Source organism: Eulemur rufifrons, chromosome 5 (assembly GCF_041146395.1).
Source record: "Eulemur rufifrons isolate Redbay chromosome 5, OSU_ERuf_1, whole genome shotgun sequence".
NCBI lineage: Eukaryota > Metazoa > Chordata > Mammalia > Primates > Lemuridae > Eulemur > Eulemur rufifrons.
Genome location: NC_090987.1, coordinates 15,691,228 through 15,707,826, shown reverse-complemented (window position 1 = coordinate 15,707,826; position 16,599 = coordinate 15,691,228).

Genomic DNA, 16,599 nt, shown 5'->3' with positions numbered 1-16,599 from the left:
AGAAGACCATTTATTGAAGCTGTTGTCATTGTAAAATTATGATTATGGAGAAGTAAAACCTGTTGCATCCCCCACTGGAAAAAAATTCTTAGTAGAAGTGAAGACGTTCTCTGTTTCTTCAGACCACTCACCCATATTCATTTACTAGTGGCAAAGACCAAAGCAAGGAGGTCAGAATGTCAAGGATGACAAACTGGGTTAATAAAGACAAGCACTTGGATTTGAATGGAGTAACCAGTGACTCCACAAACATTCCAAGGGGCAGAGTACAGTAAAGAGTCTTGGGACACATGAGTGCCCACAATCAGTCCTCTGCTTTCACAATTTTTCCTTCTAAAAGGTGAGACTCTTTTCGTTTCCATCAGCATTAACGGTCTTTATCTGATAGCAGGGACAGAGAATCTGGCACATTTTAATATTAGACTAAAACTCTCAGTATAAGTCAATTATCACATGCTGGACTAGAAATCTAGAATCTTCTTCAGCTCAGTGGTAGATTTCTGACAAGCGAAAGAGAACCACATAGCATTGTGTAGGTTACAGGTGAGCCCAAGGCCAAGCGCCAGTTGGCCCAAGGTCTGCTACTGGCTCCATTGCCACTGAGCAGCTCTGTGATCTCGAGGAAGTCACTTAATCTGCCTGCTCTTAATTTTTCTCTCATGTATAAAGATACTCTAAATGATTTCTAAGATCTCTTAATCACAACACATTTATAATTATAGTTGTAAACCCCTGAGTGGGGGATGATATAAGAAAATATGGATAAGGATAACGTTGATATAAAACAATGTAAAGGGACCTGAATGGATAAGACAAATGAATTTTAGAAAAATATGAGGAGTTCGGTTTTCAGCCAAGAAGTAGTAACTGGACTTACCATCCCACATGAAATAGCTTAAATACTAGACAAAATACATAAAACAACTATTTCAAGACATTAAAAACCAGGCAACAGATAGTGCTGTCTGAGATATGTGGAACAAATGAGCTGAGATAATTGCCTTGGTTTGTTGTAGTCTCCAGTGCAGGATGGAGGGTGCAGGAACCCAGGCAGAGCCTGACTGTCTCCCTGAGCTTGGCAGATGGAGTTGGGAATCCAAGGAGGCCAATGTGATTGGAGTTTACAGGAGAGAACACAGGTAGGGGAGGGGAGAGAGAACACTTGAAGATCTTCAGAAGGTCCTTATTTGGTCTTCAGCTGAGAACTATCATTTTGTGCATGTGAGGAAACTATCTGAGGCTGAGGAAAGAACTACGGAGTAAAGGGGACAACCCTCAGAGTTCACATGCAGCTTGGCATAGGTTCTGTTGCCCCAAACCAGAGCGTACAACCTCCTTATTCATGGGGCATTGGGTCAGTACTTGGACAAAATCATTCCTAGACTAAATGCTGCTGTGATCCCATCTAGCAAAGCTTGAAAACAAGATCCTGAAGTATTAAGCTTTTTAACTAACCTAATCACATCTCAAAACAAAGCTCAAGAATTTTTATAAAAATACAAAAATATCCAACCCTCAAAAGATAAAATTCATAGTGGGCATCTAAGAAAAATTATTAGCCATTCAAAGAAACAAAATACACATACACACACAAACCACACACACAAAAACAAAATAACTCAACAACCCATAATGAGAAAAATCCATCCTTTGAAACTGAGCCAGAAATGGCACAGATGACAGAATTAGTAAACAAAGGCTTTAAAACACTTATTGTCACTCTATTCCATGGGTTTTAAAAACCTAAATTATTTAATGGGTACAATGTACATTATTTGGGTGATGGAAACCCTAAGATCCCTGACTGCCTCACTATGCAATATATCCATGTAACAAAATTACCCTTGTACCCTATAAATTTATACAAATAAGGTTTTAAAAATTTTGTTCTTAAAGAAAAGCCTAGAGGAGAGATTGATCATATTAAATAGAGATATAAAAAGAGACTCAAATCAAACTTTTATATATAAAAATTACAATGTCTGAAATTAAAAATTCATTGATTGGAGATAACAGCAGGTAAGACATTGGAAAGGAAAATTTAAAGACAGCATTGGAAACTATACAAAATGAAGCCTGTAGGAAAAAAGGACTAGAAAAATGAGGGGAACATCTCACTGAGCTGTGGGAAAACTTCACGTGGTATAATATATATTTACTTGGGAAGGGGAGAAGAAGAAAAATTATTTGAAGAAATAATGGCTAAAAATTTTCCAAATGTGATGAAAATTATAAACCCACAGATCCAAGATGCTTAATGAACCCCAAGCACAAGAAACATAAAAAATTCAAAGCACAGCATAATAAAATTGCTTAAAACCAGAGATAACAAGAAATCTTAAAAGTAGTCTGAGAAAAGTCAAATAGGTACAGAGAAACAAAGAAAGGATGATATTAGACTTCTCATCAGATACAATGCATGCCAGAAAACAGTGGAGCATATCTTTCCTGTACTAAAGAACCAAAAAAACCACACGCAACCTAGAATTCTATATTCACCAAAAATAGTTTTAAAAAATGAAAGCAGAATAAAGATTTTTTTCAGATATGCAAAACTGAAATAATTCATCAATTGCAGACATGTATGATAAGAAATGTTAAAGAAAGTCCTTCAGGCATAAGGAAAGTGATAACAGATGGAAATCTGGATCAACATAAAGGAATAAAGATTACTGCAAATGTTAACTATGTGAGTAATTATAAAATACTTTTAAAAAATTATTTAAGTCTCTTTAAAAGAGAATTGACAATTGACTTATTTGAAGTAACAATATTAACAATGGATTATGAGTTTTGTAACATAAACAGAAGTAAAAATGAAGGACAATAATAGCACAAAGACTGGGAGAAGAGAAATGCTTTTATGAGTTTCTTATGCTATATGTGAAGTGGCATAGTATCATTCAAAGACTTTGAGAAGTTAAAGATGTATACTAAAATCCTAATACAAGCAAGAAGGGGTTATACTTTATTAGACAAGAAAGAAAATTAAAAATAAATCATAAAAATGGTCAATTAATTCAAAAGAAGGCAGAACAAGAAGGAAAAAAAAGAGAAAATAACAGATGAGAAGAACGTAACACAAATAGCTATAGAGTAGATTTTAACCCAACCATATACAAATCACATTAAATATAAATAGCATAAATACTTCAATTAAAAGGCAGAGGTTTTTAGATTGGATTGAAAAACAAAATTTAATTATATGTTGGCTATGAAAAACCATTTTAAAAATATAGGCACAAATAAGTTAAAAGTAAGAGGACTGAAAAAGATATACTATGTTAATGGTAATCAAAAGAAGGATGGAGTATGTATATTAATATCAGACAAAATAGATTTTAGAGCCAAGAATATTACCATAAATTAAACAGTAGTCATTTCAAAATAATTAAATGGTTAATTCGTCAAAAGAACATAACAATCCATACATCTATGCTCTTAAAACAGAGCTTGAAAATACATGAAGCAAAAACTGATAGAACTGTAAATCCACAATTAGAAGATTTCAGTAGAAGATTTTAGTATTTGTCCTCAATAATTGGTAGGACATGCAGAAAATCAGCAAAGATATACAAGACGTATACAATATTATCAACCAACTTGACCTAACTGACATTAATAGAACACTTCAACAAGATCAGAATACTTATTATTTTCAAGTGCATACAGGGCATTTGCCAAAACAGATCATATTCTATTTTTTAAAGGCTCCATTATTCAAGTCTTACAAAGTATTTTCTTTGACTACAATGAAATTAAATTAGAAATCAATAACAGAAATATATCTGGAAAAGTACCAAATATTTGGAAACTAAATAACATGCTTCTAAACTACCCATGAGTTGAAGAAGAAATAAAAATGAAAATTAGAAAGTATTTTGAACTGAAATAAAATGAAACCATTACATATCAAAATTTGTGTGATTCATTGAAAGCAGTATTTAGAAATTTTTGGCACTAACTGCCTGTGTTAGAAATGACGAAATATGGCCGGGCGCGGTGGCTCACACCTGTAATCCTAGCACTCTGGGAGGCCTAGGCGGGCAGATTGTTTGAGCCCAGGGGTTTGAGACCAGCCTGAGCAAGAGCAAGACCCTGTCTCTACTAAAAAAATAGAAAGAAATTGCTGGACAACTAAAAATATACAGAAAAAATTAGCCAGGCATGGTGGCGCATGCCGGTAGTTCCAGCTACTTGGAAGGCTGAGGCAGTAGGATTGCTTGAGCCCAGGAGTTTGAGGTTGCTGTGAGCCAGGCTGACGCCATGGCACTCTAGCCTGGGCAACAGAGTGAGACTGTCTCAAAAAAAAAATAAAGAAAGAAAAAGAAATGATGAAATATAACAAGTCAATGATCTTAATTTCCACTTTAACCAACTAAAATAAGAACAAATTAAACCTAAAGTATGCAAAAACAAAGGCAATAATACATATCAGAGTGGAAATTAATGAAATAGAAAGCTGAAAAACAACAGACAAAAGCAAATTAAAACAGAAACTTGTTGTATTAGAAGATCAATGAGAATGTCTCTGTTGAGCTTCTTGAACCTCCGTGGAAAGCAATATGGAGATAACTCAAAGAGAAACGAGTAGATCTACCATTTGATCCAGCAATCCCATTACTGGACGTCTACCCAAAAGAACAAAAGACATTCTATATAAAAGACATCTTCACTCGAATGTTCATAGCAGCACAATTCACAATTGCAAAGGTGTGGAAACAACCCAAGTGCTCATCAGTACATGAGTGGATTAATAAAATGTGGTATGTATGTATATATATATATATATATATATATATATACACACCATGGAGTATATTCAGCCACAAGAAACAATGGTGATACAGTACCTCTTGTATTATCCTGGATAGAGCCAGAACCCACTACTAAGCAAAGTGTCCCAAGAATGGAAAAATAAGCACCACATGTACTCACCATCAAATAGGTTTTAACTGATCAACACCTAAGTGCACATATAGGAATAACATTCATCGGGTGTTGGGTAGATGGGAGCGGGGAGAAAGGGATGGGTATATACATACATAATGAGTGTGATGTGCTCCGTCTGGGGGATGGACATGCTTGAAGCTCTGACTGGGGGGTGGGGGGAAGGGCAATATACATAACCTAAACATTTGTACCACCAAAATATGCTGAAATAAAAAAAAATTTTAAATAAAAAAAAAAAAAGATCAATGAAGTCGATAAACTTCTAGCCAGATTGATCAGGAAAAAACAAAGATGGCGCACACGATCAGTATTAGTAATGAGAGAGGCAACGTACCTACAAATACAACAGATACTAAAAGGCTAATGAGGACATGTTATAAACAACTCTATGCCAATATTTTTGACAACTTAGATGAACTAGACCAAAGTTTCTTAAATGTTACAACCTACCCAAGCTTAATCCAGAAGAAATAGTTAATCTGACTAACCCTTTATCCATTAAAGAAATTAAATAGGTACTTAAAAAAATATTCCTATCATGAAAACTCAAAGCCCAGATACTCTCAGATTCACTGGTGAATGTGACCAAACATTTTAGGAAGAAATACCAATTGGGAATACCAATACTACATACACTCATCTAGAAAATGGAACAGGAGGGAATATTTCCCAAATCATTCTATGACACTAGCATTACCCTGATACAAAAACCCAGACAAAGACCTTACAGGAAGGAGAACTACACACCAATAGCCCTCATGGCCATAGATGCAAACATTGTTAACAAAATTTTAGCAAGTTAAATCCAATGATGCAGTAAAAGGATAAACATCATGAACAAGTGGGATTTGTCCTGGATGCAAAAAGTTAGCTTAACATTAGAAAATCAATCAGTATAATTCACCATATTAGCAGACTAAAAAAGTGAAACCATGCCATCATCTTAACAGATGCAGAAAAAGCATTTGACAAAATCCAACCTCCACAACCATTCTTGATGAAAACTCTGTAAATTTAGAATAGAAGGGAACACCCTGAACCTGATAAAAGATATCTATGAAAACTTATAGCTCACATCCTACTTAATGGCAAAAGACTGAATACTCTTTTCTTAAGATCAGGAAATTAAAGAAGATATCTAATAAATGGATAGATACACTGTGTTCTTGATTTAAAGACTCAATATTGGTAAGATATCAATTCTCCTATGGATTCAATGCAATCTAAATCAAAATCCCAGCAGGATTTTTCTTTTAAAGTAGAAATTGACAAACTAATTCTAAATTCAGGGGGAAATACAAAGAAACTAAAATAGTCAAAACACTTTTTTAAAAATAACAAAGTTGGAGGTCTTTATGACTTATTATAAAACTATAATAATTAGGACAGTGTAATATTGGAACCAAGAAAGATAAAAAGGTGAATGAAACAGAATAGAATTTCTAGAAATGGAGCTATACATTTTGGTCAATTGATTTTCTCAATATTGCTAAGGCAATTCAGTGAAGAAATGATCATCTTTTCAACAAATAGTGCTGGTACAATTGGCTATCCATATGCAAAATAATTAACTTCATTCCATTTCCCACAGCATAAACAAAAATTAACCCAAAAATGGATCACAAAGTTAAACATAAAATCAAACTTTAACCTATAAAACTTCTAGAAGAAAACATGGAAGAAATTTTTTTGTGTATTTGGATTAGACAAAAGTACTGTCCTCTAAAAAGAAAGAATAAATTGGGCTTTATCAAAAATTCAGAACTTTAGCTGTTCAGAAGACACTGTTAGAGAATGAAAAGACAAGTCAAAGACTGGAAGAAAATATTTATAAATTTCATGTCTGATAAAGGTCTTATATCCAAAATAGATAATGAATTCTCAAATGTTATTGGTAACTTATAATTCAGTAAAAAAACTGGCAAATATTTGAACAGATACTTCACCAAAGAGTGTATATAAATGGTACTTATACACTTAAAAAGATACTCAGCCTCATTAGTCTTTAGGGAAATGCAAATTAAAACTCCAATGAGATACCACTATACAACTAAAGTGGCTAAAATTAAAAAGTCTGAACAATCCAAGTGTTGATGAGCACGTGAAGCAAATGGAACTCTCATACACTGCTGGTGGGAAGGTAAAATGGTGCAACTGGTTTAGAAGACAGTTTGGAAGTTTCTTAAAAGTTTAAACATACATCTTCCATGTGATCCAGGCATTCTACTCCTAGATATTTACCCAAGAGAAATGACAAAGACTTGCAAACAAATGTTTGTAACAGCTTTATTTGTAATAACCCCAACTGGAAACAACTCAAATGTTCAGTTGTTAAACTGTAAACTAAATGTGGTATGTACATAATTGAAAACTTCTCATCAATAAGAAGAAATGAACTATTAATATATGCTACAACATAAATGAGTCTCAAAATAACTAAACTTATTCCAGTTTTTCTCTTTTGGGGTCCTACTTTGTGTCATGCATTGTGATGGTAAATTCTAAGATAAATATCATCCTAGAAATATGACCATAAATATGATGAGACCCTTAATGTGTTCATAGCCATTGTCAAAGATGGACAAATAAATAATACATTATAAGGTAGCTAAAGTATTTAAAATCCTTAAAAGATTTGACTTTAGTGTAGTCCTTAAATGCCTGAATAAATGGGTTTACTTGATATTTGTGTTCTAGGAAGCTAAGACCATAGCAGGTGATCAAGAAATATTTGTTGATTGACAATGGATGAATGGATAAAGAAAGCATGGTATATGTATACACAAAATGGAATATGATTCAGCCTTAAAAAAGAAAATTCTGTCCTTTGCAACAATATGGATGAACCTGAAGGACATTATACTAAGAGAAATAAGCCAGGCACAGGTAGACAAATACTGCATGATCTCACTTATATGTAAAATCTAAAAAAGTCAAAATCACAGAAGTAGAAAGCAACATGGTGGTTACCAGACAGCCTCTGTCTCCCCTCTGTGGGAGGGGACAGGAAATGGGGACATGTTGTACAAGGGTACTACGTTTCAATTAGGGAGGAGGAGTAAGTTTCAGAGATCTATTGCACAACATGGCAACTATAGTTCATAATAATATGTCCTTCAAAGTTACTAAAAGAGTAGATTTTGAATTTACTGAGCACGAAAAAATAAATATGGGAGGTGAAGAATATATTAATTAACTTGATTCAACCATTCCTCGATGTAAATATATCAAAACATCACATTGCACCCCATAAATACCTGCAATTATTATTGGTAATTAAAAATAAAATTAAAAATGAAATATCTGTTGTTTGAAGAAAGTTCCAGTCACATCTGTTGAGTTGTAGGAAACATAATTGAATTATATTATTGTATTATATTGTATTATATTATATTGTATATTATATTGTATATATATTGTATTATATTTAATCATTTATTTAATGAAAATTTTTTGTAAGCTGCACATAAAAGCTGCAAAAATAAGTCAAGGGCCTTTACCTTTAAGTCTACATAGGAGACCACAAGTAAAAAAAAAAAAAAAAACAAATGTGATAGAATGTATATAAGTGTTAAAACAGAGGCCCCCATGAAGAAAGGAATGAAGAGAAGATTAGGAGTAAGACTCTGTATGGGAGATATCACTGCCTAGCGGGAACTCAGGGGATTAGACTGCAACTCACTCATATGATTTGTGCACAAGCAAGAAGTTGACTGGTCACAAGGACCAAGGCAAGAACTCTGTTGCTAGAATCAGGGGCAAGATAACAGCATCAGCAGCAGCCCTGAAGTCTCTAATTTCTAGCTCCTTAAATCACCCTCTCTTCCTAACCACCAGAGACAACTCAATTGTTTCCAGAGTTTTCGGGTGAAGGTTTTCGTTTCTAGGTATTAGGAGTGAGATTCAATTTACCACATCACTGGATTCTTTTTAATTTTTAAGAAAACATAATTTCGAGTTTGCAATGCCTCTCTCAGGACAATGTCAGGTGAGGTAGAGTGAAGAGTGCTAAGCATAGGTTTGAAAGGGTGCTATTTGAGATTACTAGACTGGGGTGATTTATGTCAATGGCAAATCAATGGCATTGGAGCCATTGGTCCTGAATGCAGCCAGGATCAGAAATGGCTTCAGAGAGGAGGGAGTTCTGAGCTGTGTCTTGAAAAGCCAACAAAATTCCAACATGAGAAAATGGTGTTAGGCCAGAGGGCGTATCACCTGGTGGAAGATTAGTGTGCTCAAAAACAAGGAGGCGTGAAGAAATATGACTTGATGCAGTAAGATGAAGGTGTATGTGATACAGGGAAGAGAATAAATGCTTTTGTTCAGCCTTTTTGGTTAATACAATATTCTGCTTAATGAAATAGAGGATTGCTGTGTATTTCATTCATAGATTTCAAATTAGGATATAATGAAACACATTTGTATCAGTCAGAATTCAGTTGTAAAAAATGAACCGCTCCAGAGATCTCAAGCAAAATGAGAATTAGGTGCTTTAAAACCGTTGGGAAGACTGGAGAGGGAGACTCCAGGTTGACTAACCTGCTAGGTCAGTGGGTAAATGGGAAACACCACAACTTAAGTAAATTATCATTTTGTGATGCAAAAGGAACTCTAGAATTTTTCAATGCCTAGGTTTGCCAAGGATTAACACATACTAGACACCCCAGAAATGTTGAATAAATGAATGAACATATGTGAAGGTCAATATCTCATAAAAGTACACTTGTTAATATTTGTTGAATGAATCTCAAAAGAAAGCAAATGAATTTGTTATTTATTGTTATGGTAATTTCAAGTGAATTGGATCCGTTTTTGTGGCTCTTTAAAAAGGATGGTGTACATGTCTAACCTTGCGATTGTGTCATATGCGTTCCATGATATGATGCTCTTCCTATAATAGTACCTCATGATAAAAGTGGAACTCCTTGTTTTTTAAATGCAAAAGTGATGTCAAAGAAAAAGTCTTTTAAGTCATTGAATGTTGCTGTCTGTTGGTTTAAGAAATGTGCCTGAACACATTTGATGTTATTCAGGTTGGGTAGCTGCCTCAACAGATACCCAGAAATGGAGAAAAACACTTGGCTAATAACATCCTAACTCCCCTTAATGTTTTTGTTTACTCCATCCTTGCATGACCAGCAGCAGGGTAATTGTGTCGAGTTTGGGTAAAATAGTTCTCATCACACAGACCCCCAGCAGGGCACAGGAAGTTAGTTTAACTAAACTGTATCTATTTTGGAACAGAAATACACATGCTGAAATAAAAAGAGAGAAAATCTTTTCACATTAAGGACATTAAAAAGCCAAATGGACTTGGCTGGTGGATCAGTTAATATAAGGTGAAAGTTGCCACTTAAAACTCATTATTTAGGAAATTTGAGAGTCCTTTCATCTGTATAATATGAGGTTGTATTACATATAATGCATATAACCCAAAATCAAATATCAGCGTTTAAATATTTTTGAAGTAATTATTTTGTAGTATTAGGAAAAATATTTCAAAGTCTATTTCAGGGAACATTATCTCCAACTACCCTAGAACAGTGTCAGAAATAATCACTGAACTTGGAGTCAAAGAAAAACTATACCAAATGATGTACTCTAGCTTTTTCCCACTTCCCCGAGTGATTTCATCTCTTATTCTAAAAATAGGATAAAATGGAGATGGCTTCACGTGCTTCCACCTCCCACATATGTCCCAATCTTCCCCATTTGGATAAAAAAATCTACTTGCAAATGAATCATTAATTCTATAAGAAGCCTTCTTCTGTTTTCCTGCACAGGTAACATTTTGTTTTGCAAGTAACAGAGTCACTTAGTATTTTGGGCTTGGCTTTTCTTATAATAAACCACATTGCTCATAAATATGAGCAACACTTTTGGTTGTTTGTTCCAATTTGTTTTCCTTTTTTTGAATCAATGCACTTCAATCTTTGCTTCGGTTTTCAATCTGACAAGCTGGGCCAATTGATACCCTGCTCTGATTGTGTCTGTGTATTTAGCTTTTAGTAAGGCTTTGGACATACCTTCTCTATGACTCTTGTAAAAATTACACAAATTGGGTCAGATGATGTCTACTGAACTGAGTTTCTAATAAAGGATTCTGTAAACACTCTGTCCCTCTCTCCTCTCTATAGCCAGAAATCCATGAGGGGAACTGACCCATGTGCCAGCTTTTCCAGGCACCTCTGGGGCTTCTGTGTCACTTGTATCTTTCATAAAGGAAAGGGGCTATTATCTGTGCACTATTTTCATTAGGAATACACTGGGAACATCTTTATTAGAAACAGAGTGTGCGCTTGATGTGCTCAGTTGTGATAATGAGGGAAGGGTGTGAACGAGAAGATAAGAGGAGCAAGTATTTAACTGGAAGCATTCCACCTGGCTCCTGCTTCATTTTATTTAATTGGATGAGGAACATTTTCTGCCTGTGAAAACAGCCAAATGTCCCAGATTGGATGTCGAGAAGCCAGGATTTGAGGACATCATTGATAGGAATGCTTCTTGTCTCTCTTCTTCCTCACTAGGGGTGGCTTAGTAACCTCAACCTTTGAAAGAGCCCATGGTCTACACACAGGACATTTGGGAGTATAAGAAAGATGCGGTTTACGTGGAAAAGGCATCGTGGTCTTTTCACAGTCAGTCTTGAACAAAATTGTGAACTAGATAAATTCTATTTCCAAGCCTTATAAGGTTACCTTTCTGTATTTCTCTTCTACTTTTAGCACTTCTAGGCTTTATATCTATGTTATTTATAAATCTCTCCCCTTTATAAAAACTTAACTCTCCGGTGTCCTTTCCCTTCAGATATGTGCTAAATAATGTTATAAATTAGTAGGTTTGTCAGATTTAGCAAATATTAAACAACTGGACGCCCAGTTAAATTTTAATATCAGATACACAACAAATAAAATTGTAGTTTAAGTATGTCCAATGTAATATTATTCCTTATAGATCTGTTATTCAAATTTAGCTGGAGCATGCCCTATATTTTATCTGACAATCCGTAAATTAGTGGTCTGTAAATTTATTTTTCAAGCATCCTTAGAGCACAGCGAGGTGACTTTGGTGGGGAGGGGGAGAGAGGGTGGAGAGCTGTGGCTGCCACGGGGGTAAGAGGGAGCTGGAGAGAAGGAAGCACTGGATCTTCCTCCAGTGTTCAAGTTGGGAAACTCTGCTCCCACCTGAACATTCGCATTGGGTCTTTGATCTCATGTGATATAAGGGTTTTTATTGCTAAGACAAGAAGTCCGAAAACTACGAGATGGCTTGGCTTTCTTCCGTTCGCCTCTCCAGATCCGCTTCTATCTTTCTTTCCCCTGCTCTGGGATGACTATAAGTCAGTGGACACTCTTGCCCTCTGGCTTCTGGAGAACTGGGAGGAGACTGAAGGTGAGCAGAGAAGAAAGTAAGGCCAGGGTGTGTATTTCTGTAGCTCTTTTCCCACAGAAAAAAAATCAAGTATTTTAAAATTCTGTGTCAAAAAGGAATTCTCTTAGCTGTAGGTAAAGAAGAACCCAGCTACTGAATAAAAATGTATTTTTCGCACATTCTAAAACTCTGGAGGTGGGAAGCTGCTGGCAGTATTTTATCAGCTTAATGTCTGGCCAGTTTCTTTGAGATCTCTTTGATATTTCCCTCATAGTTAAAAGGTGGCTGCCAAAGTTCCAGACATCAAGCACATATTCAAGGCAGAAGGAAATGAGGAAAGGAAGAAAGCTTCAATGCCTAACTCTTTATTAGGAAAGCAAAAGTTTCCTTGAAGTTTCCCTGTAGACTTCACTTACATCCCACTGGCTAGAGCTTTGTTATGTGAATATAAAAGATGCTGAGAGGGTAAGTACTGTATTTAGTACTTCCGGACTCTAAAGAGTGCAAGAGAGAAGAGTTAGGAATGGTGTTGGCTTAATCAACTAACATTGTAAAGGTGAGGGTATTTCATCAGGGTCCCCATATTTATACCATCTAGATGACTATGTCTATTTTTTAACTTTGGCCAGAACTTAAAAAGCAGAATAATCTCAGTAGATTAAGGCCCTGCTCAAATTATACTGCAAATCCATTCATCCCTTCTTTGTGCTTTCATTTTTTCTCTGTTGATCTATTTCCTGAACATACAGGCAAAATCAGGATAAAATGAACACAAAACCATGGAAAAAAAACGCTAGCCTAGAAATTAACCCTACAAACTCATCTTCCCCGCCCTTCCACATTGCCGCAAAGTAGTCATGTGTTGAGACAGATTTGTCTGTGTGGTCCCCTCTTCCTTATCTGTAAAAGGAGGGTTATGCTGGACTAGATGACCATTTTGTACAACAAATATTTATTGAATATCAACAATGAAACATACCCTGTTCCAGGCACTAGGGATTGACAAAGTGGTGATGATACAGGCAAGGTCCTTGCCCTCATGGAACTTGCATTTTATTGGGCAGAGACTGACAATAAGAAAATAAACAATAAAAGATATCCACGAGTGATCAGTGCTATGCAGAGAAACAAACTGCAGTGACTCCAGAGTCAAAGCCCAGGTGCCTAGTTCAGCAGTGTGGTTTCAGAAGGCCTTTCTGTGGAGGCAACATTTAAGCTGAGATCTGAAAGTCAGTAAGAAGTCAGTCCCTGAATGATGGAATTTAACAGCTCCTGGAAGAGGAAGCTACAATAAATGGCCCTAAGGGCGATTAAACTTGGCAAGTTTAAGGAATAAAAAGAAACAAGAGAGATACTGAATTTCACAATCATTCTGTTTTTCATGGTGCTAATAAATGTGAATCTTTTGTTGAAAAAGCCAGTTCCATAAGGCGGATCCTGAGTGGCTAACTGGACCTAAATTTAAAATAGAACCAAGTGGCCATTTTCTGATTAGAGGTCACACACGTACTCTGAGTTCTCCCAAAACCCACACCTTTCTAACTTTGGGACTTTCCTAAATCACCTGAACCAACCAATAAGAGCTCACCTGAACCAACAAATCAGAGCTCACCTGCCCCAACCAATCAGGGCTCAGCTGTATCTACCAATCAGAACGAAATGAGTTTCAATCTTTCCTTTGCATAAATGAAACTGATTGGGAAGCTGGGCAGGAACTTTTACTATAAAATCCAAACTCTCCCTTTGTTCTCTGTAACGCACCTTCGTTTTAAAGGCTGTATCTCCCTGTTTGCAAACTATTGATTGAAATAAAGTTTCTTTCCTCCAAATTCTTTTTCAGAGAACTTTTGTTCACAATGGCTATAGTTGCCATTTTCTGGAAGTGCAAATTCTCACCAATCTTTTTGCAGTGTATGTTATATAAAATTAAAACATCAATAACATATTATCCTGGGATAACTGAGGATCTCTTGTCTCTTTCACAGAATTAATGCTCGTGAGAATAAACTGAGTGTGAATTTGAGAATCTCACCCTGATTGAACCCTGGTGATGGGTGTCATGCCCCTTATGGGGTTACACAGAGAGCCCATGACTGCCATTCCCTCTTTCACAGTTATACCACCGACATACTCAAGTATTAAATCATCGCTCTCTAGTACTCCACGGAAAATGAATTCCGTGTGTTCGCTGTCTTTGTAGCCCTTTTGACTGACTTACTACTTAGTGTTGCTTGTAGTTGCCCTAAGCTTAATGCCTCCCCTTTTTAAATATCCTGGAAGTGATGTTCTAGGGCATTAGTTCCCTAATGCCAGTTTGTAAATTAAGAGCCCACTTGTGGACTGGTGCAGGTCCCTAATGAAGTTTGCACCAGTCTGCAGCCAAAGAGAAAACTGAGTCCAGTGAAATGACTTTTCACAAAGGTAAATTTATGCAACTTCAAAATATCTTTTTTCCCCTGTGAAATGAGGTCCTTCCTAATATTTTGCATTACGGTGAATTTTTACTAAAATGATGCAATGTAAATAATATTTCTTTTGGGACTGCTACCTTATATGAGAAGCCCATTATTTTCCCTAATAGGATTTTACTGGGCCCTGAAATCCAAGGGGCTGAGAACCATGGAATTGGTCAAAGCCTTTGCATTCATGTTTACAGAGTCTTATATTGTATCTCCTCCCAGGAATCCTATGAATATTAACCTATTTTCCCATGATCTGGGTATTAACGGGATGGAATGTGTGCGGAAGGAGAATTGGTGTTGATGCTTTAACTCTGCTACCTGTTCCACTGGCAGAAAAGGCATTGCCATTTCTAACTCTTGCTTGTGTACTTCTGAGTGGTTGCTCTTCGTATCTCTGCTTTTGTTATCTTCTAAAATGTATTTCATGCTGAAATAAAGTATAGCAGTATCTTAGGGGTATGCTCCACTCTAACAAACAACTTGTGAGACTTTTCCCCCCTGAGTTTCTTGGCAGTATTTCATAAGATAGTGGCATGGATATTGTCTTACCTATGTTTGCTTGATAAATAAACTAAAAGATGCATTATTTTTTTTTCACCTCTATCTTCTTTCTTCTATATCCTTATTCATCCATTTACTGAGCACTAACTGAATGTTAAGTCCTGATGTCAGGGCATTGAAGATCTTTCTGAGAGATGCATGTGTGTAACAAATGATCTACCTGACAGCAAAGAGATGTACCAGATACAGAGTGGGAAGGCCCGTTCCTTCTGCCTAGGGAAAGTCATAGAGAAGATGAAATGGGAAATCTGGTAAACTTCCCAATTTATATGCTTATTACTGGGAGGGAGCTAGAGTTCTCCCATCACTCAAATGTTGGTAACAGAGTTTAGGATTGATATCATGGAACTGTGGGTCTGAGAGCTTGGGATAGGGGTTGGATCTGCTGCTGTCCAGTTGTGTGACCACTAAGATCAGGCTGCTTAAGTTTTCTGTGTTTGTTTGTAAACCAGGAATAATATTCCTGTCATCTCTTCCTTCCTTTCCTCATTTCTTCCTCTGATTGCCTGAAAAAAAAAAACACACACACACACACAAAAGAATTTTGTATTACACACAGATTCAGATACCAGAGGTACAAAATGAATGAGCTAGAACTCACCATGCACGCAAGGTAAGAAAGATCTAAAGTTAGATAAATTACAATATAATCTCTGTGTGCCATTTTAGAGGATAACCTGTCTCATGAGGTCATTGGAATTCAGCCAGGAAATCCCTGTGAAAGTATTTTTGAGAAGACACAACACAAGAGTTAGGTAGTGGTGGTGGTAAAAGAGGAATTGGATTAAGGATGGTGCTGAAGACCTGAAGACCAGGACACTAAAACTCTGGAGTCCAGCTGACAATCAGTAGGGACTTTGGAAAAAACAGGTTCACTGGGAAGTCATTTCAATACTCACAGTAGACTTCTGAAATTTTCAATTTTTGTGCTTAAGTTTACGTAAGCATAGAGGAATATTAGTTTTAAAGTGCTCAAAAGGATTTATTTTATTTATTAGAATCAAGTCCAAAAAAAGCACAGTCAGGAGGAACTTCAGCAGAAAAGTATTTTTACATTGTCCCCTGGAAAGTTGCTCTCTCAATTTGCAAAGAAGTGACGATGCCATCGCTCTGTTCCTCCTTGTCATCTTCTCTACACTAACTTTAGCTCCAGCACCTCTTTATACAACGGTGTGATTGGTGCTATGGAATTTTCTCCAAGAACTATGACCATTCACAAATAAGGATAATACAACCTAGTTTTGGTGGTATC